We start from the raw sequence: 13,968 nt of genomic DNA, 5'->3' as shown, positions 1-13,968 counted from the left end.
GAAACTGAGAAAGGACATGACTTGAATGGCTAAGAAACAAATTCTCTAGCAAATTCAGATGTCTTTAATGAATTTGAAAGAGAAAATAATTGATAAAATACACAAAATAATTGAATAATAGATCATTGTGTGATACGTATCATATAATTCAGAAAAAGTTCAACCATTGGCATGGCTATAACCAAACTTTCTTCTCTTCTCATATTGATCATTATGAAGATATCACAGTGCTTACATTTATAAAAAAGAAAAGTAAGGGCCCTTGGGTGGCTCATTTGAGGGACCAGCTCTTGATTTCAGCTCATCATGATCTCAGGATTGTGAGATTGAGCCCCAAGTCAGGCTCCATGCTCAGCAGGGAGTCTGTTTGAGATTCTCTCCTTCCCCCACTGTCTCTCCTCCTGATTGCATGTGCACATGCATTTGCTTTATCTCTAAAATAAATAACTAAATCTTAAAAAAAAATTAGGAAAATTAGGAAATGTTTGGAAGCTGAACAGAGATTCCTTCTAAAAGTAACTTTCAGGGGCGCCTGGGTGGCTCAGTGGATTAAAGCCTCTGCCTTTGGCTCAGGTCTTGATCTCAGTGTCCTGGGATTGAGCCCAGCATCAGGCTCTCTGCTCAGCAGGGAGCCTGCTTCCTTCTCTCTCTCTCTCTCTCTGCCTGCCTCTCTGCCTACTTGTGATCTCTGTCAAATAAATAAATAAAATCCTTAAAAAAAATAAATAAAAGTAATTTTTATTCACTGATTTATGAAAAAATCTCTCATTAAAAGATGCATTTGTAAAATTTAAGTATTATCAAAATAACTATTATATTTGTTTTGATCAAGCATGTAGACATAATAATTATAACTTCATTATAGAAAAACCCTTTTGCAATATTCTATATAGAAACATACAGAAACAGAAAATAAACAAAAATCTCAATACATATTTTTGTATTTTTGATATATTTTGTATTTAAAATGAGCATTTTTAGGGGCGCCTGGGTGGCTCAGTGGGTTAAGCCACTGCCTTCGGCTCAGGTCATGATCCCAGAGTCCTGGGATCGAGTCCTGCATCAGGCTCTCTGTTCAGCAGGGAGCTTGCTTCCTCCCTCTCTCTCTCTGCCTGCCTCTCTGCCTACTTGTGATTTCTCTCTCTGTCAAATAAATAAATAAAATCTTTAAAAATAATAAAAATAAAAATAAAATAAAAAATAAAATGAGCATTTTTAATATTTAAGAAGTATGAGAGAACCCTTGACAAAATAATATCCAACTCCAACTATATATATATATATATATATTTTTTTTTTAGGATAAGATTCTCTAGGGAATTAGTTCAAGGAAAAAAACAGTATAAATACAGAATCTAAAAGAAAAGCCTGTTCATATATTTTTAAATAAATATGGTAGTACTGAATCATCATGATATTTAGATTCCTTTGCTATATTTAAAAGAGATGTTATTTATTTAAAAGCATCAATATATGCAATATGCTAAAAGCCTTGATATTTGCAATTAGAACCCAAGCTCACTGTGGGGTTAATAAAGCTTAAGTTTGGGGATCCCCTTTTATTTACACAGGCTTTTTATAAGCCCGGAGGCTTTAACAGCATATTTATAAAGCCATATGTTCTTATTAAATTTTCAAAAAGAAATTAATTTAAGTGCAATTGTTTAAGATCTCCAACACATTCCAATCGATTTACCCTTCACACATCTTTTCTGTATATGATTTTAAAGCGGCTTTGGAAATTCTGCAATCCAAAGGGGAAACTGAATTGGTGATACATTTAGTTTGGGTTTAATGCAATAAATGTATACAATCCAAACTCACTTTGTGTAGAGCTATTATTGCTATCTGTTCTACTGTAAAAATGACTTTCATGGACATTCTTTACCACTCACTGTGCCAACTCATCATTACCATTCCACGGCGAGAGGTCATTTTGTGATATGACCATGTCCAATGGCATCCAGCACTTGAAATATGTGGATAATGGAGGAGAAACAAGGTTTGAGAAGTCAAGAGCCAGAAGCTAGTCTGAGAAAATTTCTTCCCGTCATTAGACATACCCCATGGTTAGTAGGATACTTCATCGATGTCTATTTCAAATAGAAATTATCTCCTCCTATACTTGGCAATTAACACAGTTTTGATGATTAGAAATATATATAACATTTACATTTTTTGTTGGAGTCACAGAAAATAGAAGTTTTAGAATTTGGGGGATGTGAAGGATAAAATTGTGCAGTACTACAATCGGTAAGTGTATATCTTTGTAAAGTCACGTGTATTATGCAGCTCAACCAAAATAATAGAAACTAAATTTTAACCAACTGTGTTGAAAGAGACACCAATTCTTTTCTCTGTGGAAAGTATTACAAAATCATAGTAATATGATAACTTGATCAAAAAGTATGCTACCAATAATACTGTGGTCAAAAACCAGTACTATTGATGGATATCAGGCAGTAAGTTAATACACATAAGTTGTTTTCCCGGATATTTTTTTGATGTTTGTGTTTCTTGCCTGTGTTTTTTTTTTTAATTGTAATTTGCTGTGATTTCTTATTCTATAGAAATACTATTTTCTATTTTTTTATTAATAATTTTGTACATTTTTCTTAAAACATTTTTTGTGTGTAAATTCTGTGTCCCAAAAAATGAAGTTTGCTTTCATTTGCAATGATTTAAATGCAAAGAAAAATTATAAAAATTTATAAACATATGTGAAAATATAAAAATTATATGGTATATTGCATTGCTGTGTATTTTATACTATATACATATTACATGTATATTATATATGTTTTTATATACATATATAGTGTATATATGTTTGTCTGTATTTGTGTATATATGTGTATACATATTTGTACATGTATACATATATACATGTAGATATATACATACATACACACATACTGTATACTGTCTTGCACTGTAAGTTTAAAAAAAGGCATATAGAAGTAAAACCATTTTTAGGTTATTGCTTTAAAAGATAAACATATATTTAAGTGAGAAGTTGCGGCTTCCAAATGTTGCCTTAGTTCCTCTAGCAAGCAAGTCTACAATCTCATTGCTGATATAACCCAGATGGAGGGAAGATGCACTAGAAAGGTCCATGGCCTTTCGTAAGCTTCCTGGCATGTCATTAGTTTGCAGGGGCCATACAGGCACATAATGGTCTATGTCCTACAGTCTGTATAAAGAGTAACAGTACCACAGTTACACAGCTCTATTTCATCTGTAAAATTGAGCCTACATAATAGGTGATGTTTTATGAAAATCTGAAACTAAATATGGATTGTTTTTACCTAATTTTTCAATATCATTTTATAGGTAATCAATTGCTATCATCCATGATCATTTTATGCTGTGACTATCTACATAACTCTATGTTATGATAAACTACACACAACCATGTTTTATGCTACTTTGAAAGAACATTTACACTAATGAAAGTATACATCAGTTAAAAAATTCAGATGAATATGGAAATTGTGTGGATTTAAAAATCACCAAAATTACAGTAGTTATATTAAGATGAAGCAGATACTTGAAATTAACATGAAATTATCTCATCTTAAATTGCAAGTAAAATATGACATATAGATAGTAGAAGGAGAATTTTTAAAAGGAAAATGCTGAAAGGTTCACAAGTGAATCATGGTGGTACTCAGGAACCATGTCATATTTAATGATGTGAAAACAGGAAAACGAGATAGTCATACATCCTGGGAAGCACAGACTCAAACAACATAAGAGGTTCCTGCCTGAGCCAATAAAATACTTAAGTCTAGCATCACTACATGATACTCTCATTTGAGAACATTCAGAAAAACTTCATTTAAACGACACCGGGCCTTGGGTCAAGTTTTTCCCCCTTTTCTTTGTTACGACCTACGTTGGCTTTTAGAGACTTACTGCTTTGTCCACAGATTCTCAGTTTTGTATTTTTCAATTCTTTGTTCTTAAAAGTGATTTTCATTGTTAATACTTTTTGAAAAATCTCTGGTAGAAGGAGGCCTGCATTGTCTGAAATGTGTCTTTAAACAAATGAATAAACAAAGAAGTATTCTAACAAACCTTTGTGATTTCAAGATAAGGAATTTTTATTCTACTAATAAACACCCTTAGAAGGACTGATTTCCTTATTTGCAATCATACAAAAACATTTTCAAATGCTCTCTATGATAACATTGAAAGTTATGCTGCAATAAATATTAATAGCATTTATTCTGAGCACTGAACATGAATATATCAAAGGCAATACTCTTCCATTTGACACTTTTGGAAACTATTTTTGATAAAGAATCAGAAAGGAGATTTCAAGTGACAGTCCTACACCAGCCCTCAGGGGTTGACAGGATGACCTAATTGGTGTTATGAAACCTCTTATTCTTTTGATTGATTGATTAATTTTCTTCATGCAAAATGTTATTACTATCCTATTTTCCTTGCTTTATTTGCCTTATCTTCTTTTTGAGAAATAACAGGGTATGTTAGAAAGCAATACAAGCAATCAGACATCAAAATTATATTCTTTGTTATTCATCATTACTAAAGAATATACAGGGTTCTGATTCTACCATCAATACTTCAACACTTGAAGAGACTTAGTCATATGTTTTGCATATCAAACATACGTATGTGAGGGTATATATCAGCTTTAATTCAACTGAATACATTGTACTGTTCATGTTAGCATATAGCACCTCAACTAGCAGGTGACCAGGAAAGAAAAACAGGGTGGTTATAGAAAATTGTATAAGATTGTATCAAAATTTTGTCATATTTTGGTCAATATGGTCAGCAAGAGGTTTTGGAAGTTTATTTAAAATAAACTTTTAATTTAATAAAGGTTTATTTAAAATAAACAAAATTGGTTTTCATATAGAAAAACTTGCACTCTGTGCTATATTTTGGATGCAAATATTCTACACTTTTTATATCAAACATTCTCAAGAGATTATGGATATGAACATTATGGATATGGTAGAATAAGTAAGTTTTCTTAAGGATGCTACTATTAAGATGTTTTCTCCCAAATCTACTTCTTTGCGGAAGTATGGAGTGTCTATTTTTTGCAAGGCACTCATTTGAAGCACAGATTTATAGCCGTCATTTCAGTCCATTGCTATTATATACATTTATTTGTATTTCTCTATTATTTGTAGAGAACAACCACAATATCCAAACTATCAGCATATTTATGCTTTTTCCCCACTTATAGAATAATATTTTGTCCAAAAAGATGCTCCACCACTACCAGAAAACACTTAAATTTCGGATAGTAACTCTGTCATCACTCTTGGCCTCCAATTATCATTTCTCCGATCCCTGATTATCACCGATTATCTTATTTTTTCATTATGAGTAACAAAAATAACACTTAAGAAAAATACAAGTGATTATTTTCCTAGGAAGTCATTAGGTTCCATATATCAGTTGCCAATGTGAGGCATCATTAACACAACAGCAGAAACTTTTCTTTGGAAGGGAAAGAACGCTTGGCTTATTTAAAACTTTGTATATTCTACTATAATGAATAAAATTCATACTCATGAAATAGATATGCAACATAAAAATACCTCATGAGATTTAAACTGTTTTATTGCTTGTGGATATACCTTTGTACCAATAAGATGAAACCTAAAAATACTCTGTTCATCTAGATTTATTTCTGGGAAATTGGACTATGTTGACTAGTATACAGTAAAATATTATATATCTCCAGTGCCTGTCAGTAAAAGATCTGACACTGTCTTAATAAACTATATTTTAGGTCATCTTCCTTTATAAATCTTGGAAGAAAGAAACTAAGATATTATAATGAGACTATAATTGGAACTCTGAATAAATATTCTGACTCTCCTTCTTGTTAGCTACCTGACATTAAACAATATATTTAAGTATATTTAAGCTTGGTTTCCTCATTTGTATGAGTAAACATAAAATGCATGCAAAAATCCCTGGTATAGCAGAGTGACTTCTATAATATGCATGCATATGTATTTATATTTATATTTATATTTACATTTATATTTATATTTTATATGTGGTGTGTATATGTATGTGTGTTTGTATGTACACACATTTGTATATGCCATACAATTATATTACATGCATATATTATACAATTATATATACATCATATGTACAATTTTATATACACATACATATATAAATATGTGTATATACTATATACATATTCCATAGAGTAAAAAAAACCAAGTTATATGTATATATATGTGTGTGTATACAGGAACACACTGACACACAGACACTCGCACACACAATAGATCCATACCCACTGCTTAATAATACATACGTTTGCTTTTTAAATTCTGTCCACATATTATGTTTTGGAATATTAAGATAAATATCTCTACTGTGTAAATTGTTGTCATTTAAAATCCTTGGAAAAATATCTGTAATAGCACAATGACATTAGACTATAATTGCCAGAGTTTGATCCACTGGAAGTACCTATTGAAAATCCTGAGCCTGTTCTCCTACTACTTCGGAAAGACACTCTAGGATAATTTCTTGATCTCCATTTTGACCTACAGGATTGATTCTTTCTTCTTATAATTTTTCCTAAAGCAGAAATAATAACCCCCAAAACTCACAATTTAAGTCAGAGTACATTAAAAGGACATGTATCCAATCTAAAGCATGATCCTCCCAGTCGTGCCTAGCAAGGGGAGACACCAGCTATAGGAACAGCCGATTTCACCAGGGGCTACCCTACGAACTCCTCCCGCCCTTCCCTGTTGCACACTCTTATTTCAAAAGTGCATCTGTGGGAAGGAACTCAGAGTTGGTGCTATTCTGGAACGACCACCCATCTACTTAGTGTTTCCGAGTATACAACTCTCTCACATAATCATTCTTTTATTTATACAAACCAAATGTCTTTCTTGGTGGTCAGTTCTGTGCTTGGCAGTGTGTTGAAGTAACAAGAAATGAAAGAAAACTTCTTACTCCCACAGGTTATACTGTATCATGGGAGAGAACATGCAATCAAATGAAAAAGCAGATGAATAAAACAATAGGAATGTGTAGGGAATTCTATGATAAAAGCTAAAATCTGGGACAGAAAATTAAAGGAAAGAGATATGGTGGGCCAGATGCTGCGTAGTGGGTGGGGGCAACGAGATATTTTGGATCTTTCACTGTTTTTTTCAGAACTGAATGCTTCCAACTCAAAGATGCTTGGTCACTCACTCACTGGTCGGTCCAAACATGGGACAGAATTGTTCCATAGTACGGGGATGGATGGGGAGAGTCTGAAATGGTTTCTGCTACAGCCTCTTGAGTTGATGAATACAAGTGCCATGGGAGGCAATAAGGAATCCTGATTGTCACAAAACATAGCACTTAGGCGGTGGCCCTCAATGATGGCTGCCAGAGTCACCCCAAATTTTTTAAATCCCAGAACATAGTAGAGGCAAGGGGTACAGGTTTTCTTGGGGTGGAACACTGGGCTCAGTATTTTAAAAAGCTTTTCAGATATTGGGGGTGCCTAGGTGGCTCAGTCAGTTAAATGTCTGGCTCTTGATTTCAGCTCAGGTCATGAGCACAGGGCTGTGATCTCAGGGTCTCTGTGCTCAGTGGGGAGTCTGCCTGAGATTCTCTCTCTCTCTCCTTCTCCTCTCTCTGCTCATGCGCATTCTCTCTCTCTCTCACACACACACACACAGAGACACACAAATAAATAAATCTTAAAAAAAAAAAAAAAAGGAAAGGAAAAGCTTTTCATATGCCAAATGGAGTCAAGGCTGAGAACCAGTGGATGAGATTTCCTCATCCACTGGAAATCTCATCCACTATTTTTTTTTCTATTTTTTGCTAAGGAATCTGGCTAATATATTTTCAACAGAAAACTGATTCCCCCTCCATTACACACATCTCCATTTACTGAGGCAGAAGGTCTGTTGGCTTTCAGCCTTCTATAATAGTTAAGTGCCAAACTCATGTGTGTGTGTGTTATGTGTGAACAACCCTAAGCATTTTACTGATAGGGTAATTTAATGAGTATATTTGAAATAGTCAATCCAAAGCTCATTTTTTTAAATACTAAACTATTTCAAGACACAAAGGTACTTTCGTGGTAGTCATTTATAGGTAAATACAAAGGAATCTCATAACCTCCCAACTTTGGACAAAAATAACCTCCTTTGGAGAAGCCCTGAAGATTAAGTTCAACTCCTTCTGAACTGTGTTCATAATTGAACAGTGTTTTCCAAGTTCATTCTACCTACAACGTGGGTAGCTTTTTTTGAGATTTTATTTATCTGAGAGAGTGAGAGAAAGAGCAGAGAGAGAGAGCACAGGAGAGGGAGGAGGAGCAGAGGGCCAGGAAGAAGCAGACTCCCTGCTGAGCAGGGAGCCCAAAGCAGGACTTGATCCCAGGACCCTGGGATCACGACCTGAATTGAAGGTAGGCGCTTAACTGATTGAGCCACCCAGGGGCCCTGATATCTGTAGTTTTCATTAAAAGTACTAAAATATTTTTTTAAGAAAATGTATCTATTCCATTTTCGTAGAATGTAAATGGCATTTTCCAAAAACTTCCAAGTGGAATATAAACTGCCGTTGAAATAGAATCCCCCTCTGATGCCCCTGGCAAAGGAAAGAGGTCAGGGCTGACTGCTCCTCATTCTCATTTCCTCTGACACATGCTCATTTAGTCATTACATTATATCTTACGAATGACTTTATTTTTATTTGTCTGCTACCATTATTCTTTATTGCTTTGGAAAGAGGGCAATATCAAATGAATCTGGCAAATATCAGATTTTCTCTGTCCTGACCAGAAATTTCTTTAATGCTTATGGTATTAAAATATTTTTAAATTTTTGATGAAGGCATGTTTAATAAATCAGAGAATTTTAATCAGAGATGATTTGAAGTATGATATATATTTATGAGAACTGAGCTAAGGGCCCATGGGCATTCTAAATACCAATTCAATGTATTAGGTGTCTTTTGTTCCATGGTTTCCTTATTTTCAGAATGCTCCAACTCCTTATTTTCATCCAATATTGCTTTATAGGTGAGTGATAGTAGCTATCAGAACATCTCACTTTCTGAATATTCATGAAGCATTTTTTACTTCTCCTGGCAAGAAGAAAAAAAGGGAAATATATTATTGAGAAAGAAACCTCGTTGAAACGGAGGTGCCCTAATTCTGGTACGGTCTTCGTTGACAAAGAACTTTTTATTCTTTTCTGTAACAAAAGAAAAATACCATTGAAGAGTTCTAGACAAAGAAACCTGGTATGGAAATTGTGAGAATAGGTCAGCAAAGGATGGTTGGGTCTTTTTTTTTTTTTTTTTTTTTAAAGCAACTTAGAGTTCTTAAAACTATTTTAGATAGTTGGCCTTTGAAAAACGCATACTTGGGTTTTTATGCTTTGGCACTAATGAGAACTTTGGCAAATTTTTCAAGTTCTCTACTGTCTTTGTTTCCTCTTTTGAACAATGGAGTTCATGGCATCAACTTTTCAGGGTTATTTCGAGGCTTTGACAGAGCACCTGGTATATAGTTGGACTAGGTATATATTCGTTTCCTTCCTTGCCTGTTTTATTTAGCCTTTTCCTGTTGGTGAGGAAAACAGCTGAAAACTACTGTCCTCGTTTCCTTACCCCACATCGCTGTCAGTGAGGCAAAGCTATGTAAATCTCTGGCCATTAGCATCTATTTCTGGTTCTGTAGATCCATAGGGCATCTTAGAATCACTTTAGCCACCTGCCTGATGTGCCACATCTCTATATTCCTTCTGCTCACTTCCTTTTCTCTGCCTCCTTAGCCTTAAGCGATAAGAGAAATAGAGAGAACAGAGAAGCTAAATTTCCATCTTATAAAAAGGGGTCTCGCCTATTCGTATTTATCCTCTGATTCCTCATTCTCTATCCTCACAGAGAGTGAGGGACTGAGATTCTGTACAGTTTTGTCTTTGGGTAAATTTAGAGGACAGAAATTGTCTAATGGATGGGACAAACCCACATACTAAAAAGATAGCAAACCATTCTTCTGCATAAGGTAGTTAACATTTCGAAAACAATTTATTTGGCAGCACTACTGCATATAATCATAAACCAAGTCAAACAAGATGAACATATGCACATTGTTGAGCTGAGTGGTAGAATGGCTTTTCCAGCAGCAACACACCTGTGTAACAACATAATTTCCAGGTAAATAGCTCTTTTATTGCTAATTAGAATTGAGTTTGAGATATTGTTTTGAAGCTCCAGTCAAGAAGCCTGGCTATTTGCACATCCCTGACTGAAGAATGAACATGTCCTTAGAGCTGGAAAGGTCAGTCTCTCATCTTTTGTTCATATTCCACTGCTGAAGAAGAGGACAGCTCCTGAAACTGCTGCCTTCATCCTCGGCAAATAGGGAGCATGCACAGTTGACATCCAGGTAATCCCCACATGCGGTCCCCTTACTCAATTTCTTTTTTAATTTTTTAAAAAAGATTTTGTTTATTTATTTGACAGAGGGAGAGATCACAAGTAGGGAGAGAGAGAGGAGGAGGAACAGGCTCCCTTCAGAGCAGAGAGCCCGATGCGGGACTCGATCCCAGGACCCTGAGATCATCACCTGAGCAGAAGACAGAGGCTTAACCCACTGAACCACCCAAGCACCCCTTACTCAATTTATTCATAAAGAGAAATTCACTGCTTAGTGTGCTAAGAGCATAATTTAAATAAGTCTGGGAGCTAACATTGCAGATTATAATTTACTCCACTCTTTTTAGTACATACAATTCTTGGGATGGGCTTTTGAGACAAGAAGTTATTAATCTCTCATTTTACCTTTGATTTAAAGTCCTGATTCCTGATTCTATGTTCTTTCATGCTTTGAGTGAGAATTTTAAGGAGCAGTAGAGGAAAAATATGATAAACCAAGGGCTTTTAAACACTGTTGGTTTGAAATCAGTTGGCATTTAAATCTGCTTCACGGAAAAACAATATCCTTATCAAAGCAAATCTAGAAAGGAACCGAATCAGGTAAAGCATGAATTAACTCTTGCTTTTTATGATTTTCTTCGCCATGTAAAATCGTGAAGAAATCAGCGTTAGAGAAGAATGGGGAAGGAAAAAGTTAAGTGTAGATATTCAAGCTTTTCATTTTATAGGTAAAACAACTAAAGAAACCAGTGGAAACACATTGGTTTCCATAAACTATACTGCTTGGCTAATTAGTAAGAGATCTGGGATGAGAATTAACATCTCCTAGTTTATAGGACAATAGAGCTTTGACATACTGGACTACTCAAATTTAAAGACAACAAAGGAATAGACCTTTTCTTTTGGTACAGATTCTGGTAAATAGTTTCAACCAAGTACTCAAAATAAAATAAAAAGCAAAACCAGTCGCACAGCAAATTAGTGGGGGGAGGGGGTGGGGAATGTACAGTTTTTCTAAAGAGAGAAGACAGTTAACCCAAACTAATGGAATCTATGTATGATTTGAGAAGATCTGCTTTTTCTTTAAAGATTCCACAAATATGCCATTCTTTGAAAAATGGATTTACTTAGATAAATGTTACTTATTTAAGCAAGAAATCCAAACTACTGAAATAGTGTGTTATGGTTATAAATGTATCATGGTCTATCCCGACTTATTTCATTTTATTATATTATCCCAACAGCAAAACAGCTTTAAATACTTGTGGTTATAAAAATTGTAGGTCATAAAGTCTAACTTCAATCAACATAGTTTCTACAGTTTAAAATTTAATAGTGTTAAGTGCTGATGGAACAGGAAAACAAAAATCATTGACATTTTCCTGTGGAAAGACTACCCTCTTGTGACTTCAATTTGAACTACAACTGTCTACCTTTTGCAAGTTTGGACGCCTACAAAGGGACTTGGAATAGTTTGACTTCGGAGCTAAAATTACCTTAACAATATTCTTATGAATTCTACTAATTTTTAATTGTAGCCTCACTGTGAAGATATCAAACCTGAATCCTGGGTTTTTAGTAACATTAGATTACAAACACCTCTCTGAGATTTGTAGCCTTAAATAATGAAACCCTAAGAACCGTGCAATAGGGCGCCTGGGTGGCTCAGTGGATTAAGCCGCTGCCTTCGGCTCAGGTCATGATCTCAGGGTCCTGGGATCGAGTCCTGCATCAGGCTCTCTGCTCAGCAGGGAGCGTGCTTCCCTCTCTCTCTCTCTGCCTGCCTCTCTGCCTACTTGTGATTTCTCTCTGTCAAATAAATAAATCTTTAAAAAAATAAATAAAAAATAAAAAAAAATTTAAAAAGAAAGAAACTGTGCAATATTTGAAGCTTTACATCATCTTCACTAATGTATTACATCATCTGTTAACTCTTAATTTTAAAGCCATAAACTTATTTTACATGAAAACTTAAAATTTATGTCTCACATTAGCCGCCTTCAAACCTGCCTTTGGCTCAGGTCATGATCCCAGGGTCCTGGGAACAAGCTCCACATCAGGCCCCCTGCTCTGTGGGAAGCTTGCTTCTTCCTGTCCCTTCTCCCTGCTTGTGTTCCCTCTCTTGCTGTCTCTTCTCTGTCAAATAAATAAATAAATAAATAAATAAGATCTTTTAAAAAAACTTAAAATACTCACCATTCTATTAACTATTCAGAATGTCATAAATTAAATTACAGATTTTATATAATGTGAAATGTCACCTAAACTAAGCCATTTCCCAGTTCAAATCCAGTGATAATATTTTTTTCAAATAAGTATTAATTTCTTATCACCAAATGGATAGTGAATGGTAACTAAGCCAAATAAGTGGTTAAAGAGTTTCTTCATTTCAATTTAAATCTTGTTACAGTTTGAAGTGTTCAGGTTGCTGGAAGGACTAATTTAGCAGAAGTTTGTTCTCAGATTGAAGGGGGAAATCACTGAGGTTTTACAATCTGCCCAGGACTCTGAACAAGGGATATTTCTTTAGGGAGAGTCCTATGTACCCAAAACTTCAGCTAAAGGTGTCTATGGCTTTATGTAATGTTCCCTGCTTCTTGTAAGGATATATCAGCATGCATTTATGTTGTGTAGCAAAATAATAGTAAAATAGTAAAGACAGGATGAAAGACACATAAGGACTTGTTTTGAGTGCTAATAGATCCTCAAAATTTTACCTTTATTCTCATTTAATTGGTAGGCATTTTCACTATTTTTTAAAGATTTTATTTATTTGTTTGTTTATTTACTTGACAGACAGAGATCACAAGTAAGCAGAGAGAGAGGAAGGGAAGCAGGCTCCCCGCCCAGCAGAGAGCCCTATGTGGGACTCGATCCCAGGACGCTGAGATCATGACCCAAGCCAAAGGCAGAGGCTTTAACACACTGAGCCACCCAGGTGCCCCTCAGTATTTTAAAATAATCTCTACACCCAATGTGACACTTAAATTCATGACATCAAGAATCAAGAGTCTCATGCTGTACTGACTGAGCCCACCCAGGCAACCCTCACGTGGTAGATATTATTATTCAGAAACATTCACAATGCTTCCTGACCTCTCTAGAAGTGCACTTACTCTATTCTGGACATTATGCTGAACGATGTGACTCCGGATAACTGGATGTCGTCACACATGATTGGGCATAAGCTTGAAATAGGTTTGTCTCAGTTTACTCACTTGCTCCTCTGTTACCATTATCTTAAGAATGCACTTAACCTAGCCTGCTGGCCCCGGAAGTATGAGATGCAGGACAGAGTCCACTACCTCTTCTAACCACTCCTAGTCTCAATCCATTGACTCTGGACTGACGCAGATTTCTGGGCTAAACTGAAGCTTCATATTGTATGCTGCTGAGATTTTCATCACCTTTTCGTAGCACAGCATATTGTGATCATTTTTAATAAGACAACTTTCTTTCCCCAACATGGAAAAATATTTAACTGCTTCAAAGTCATATAGAGTCAGAGTCACATAATTGTTCCGTCAGTTCTCTCCTTCCACATTTTTT

At 35.0% G+C, this 13,968-nt stretch overlaps 1 long non-coding RNA gene across 3 annotated transcripts in view; it reads right to left on the bottom strand.

Moving 5' to 3' along the window:
• LOC101690684 overlaps positions 1 to 13,968 on the bottom strand; it is a 52,902-nt gene that overhangs the window by 25,311 nt on the left and 13,623 nt on the right. Inside the window, exon 4 of one of the 3 annotated variants that reach the window (XR_001181483.2) lies at positions 12,521 to 12,555. The exons of the other annotated variants lie outside the window; for them this stretch is intronic. This is a non-coding gene — a long non-coding RNA (uncharacterized LOC101690684). Of the gene's footprint in view, positions 1 to 12,520; positions 12,556 to 13,968 lie in introns of those variants that run through there. 3 annotated transcript variants of the gene reach the window in all.

This window comes from Mustela putorius, unplaced genomic scaffold (assembly GCF_011764305.1).
Source record: "Mustela putorius furo isolate JIRA1106 unplaced genomic scaffold, ASM1176430v1.1 tig00000430_pilon_pilon_pilon, whole genome shotgun sequence".
In the NCBI taxonomy this organism is placed as follows: domain Eukaryota; kingdom Metazoa; phylum Chordata; class Mammalia; order Carnivora; family Mustelidae; genus Mustela; species Mustela putorius.
Note: the sequence above shows the minus strand (reverse complement) of the source record. Positions and strands in the feature narration are given on the sequence as shown.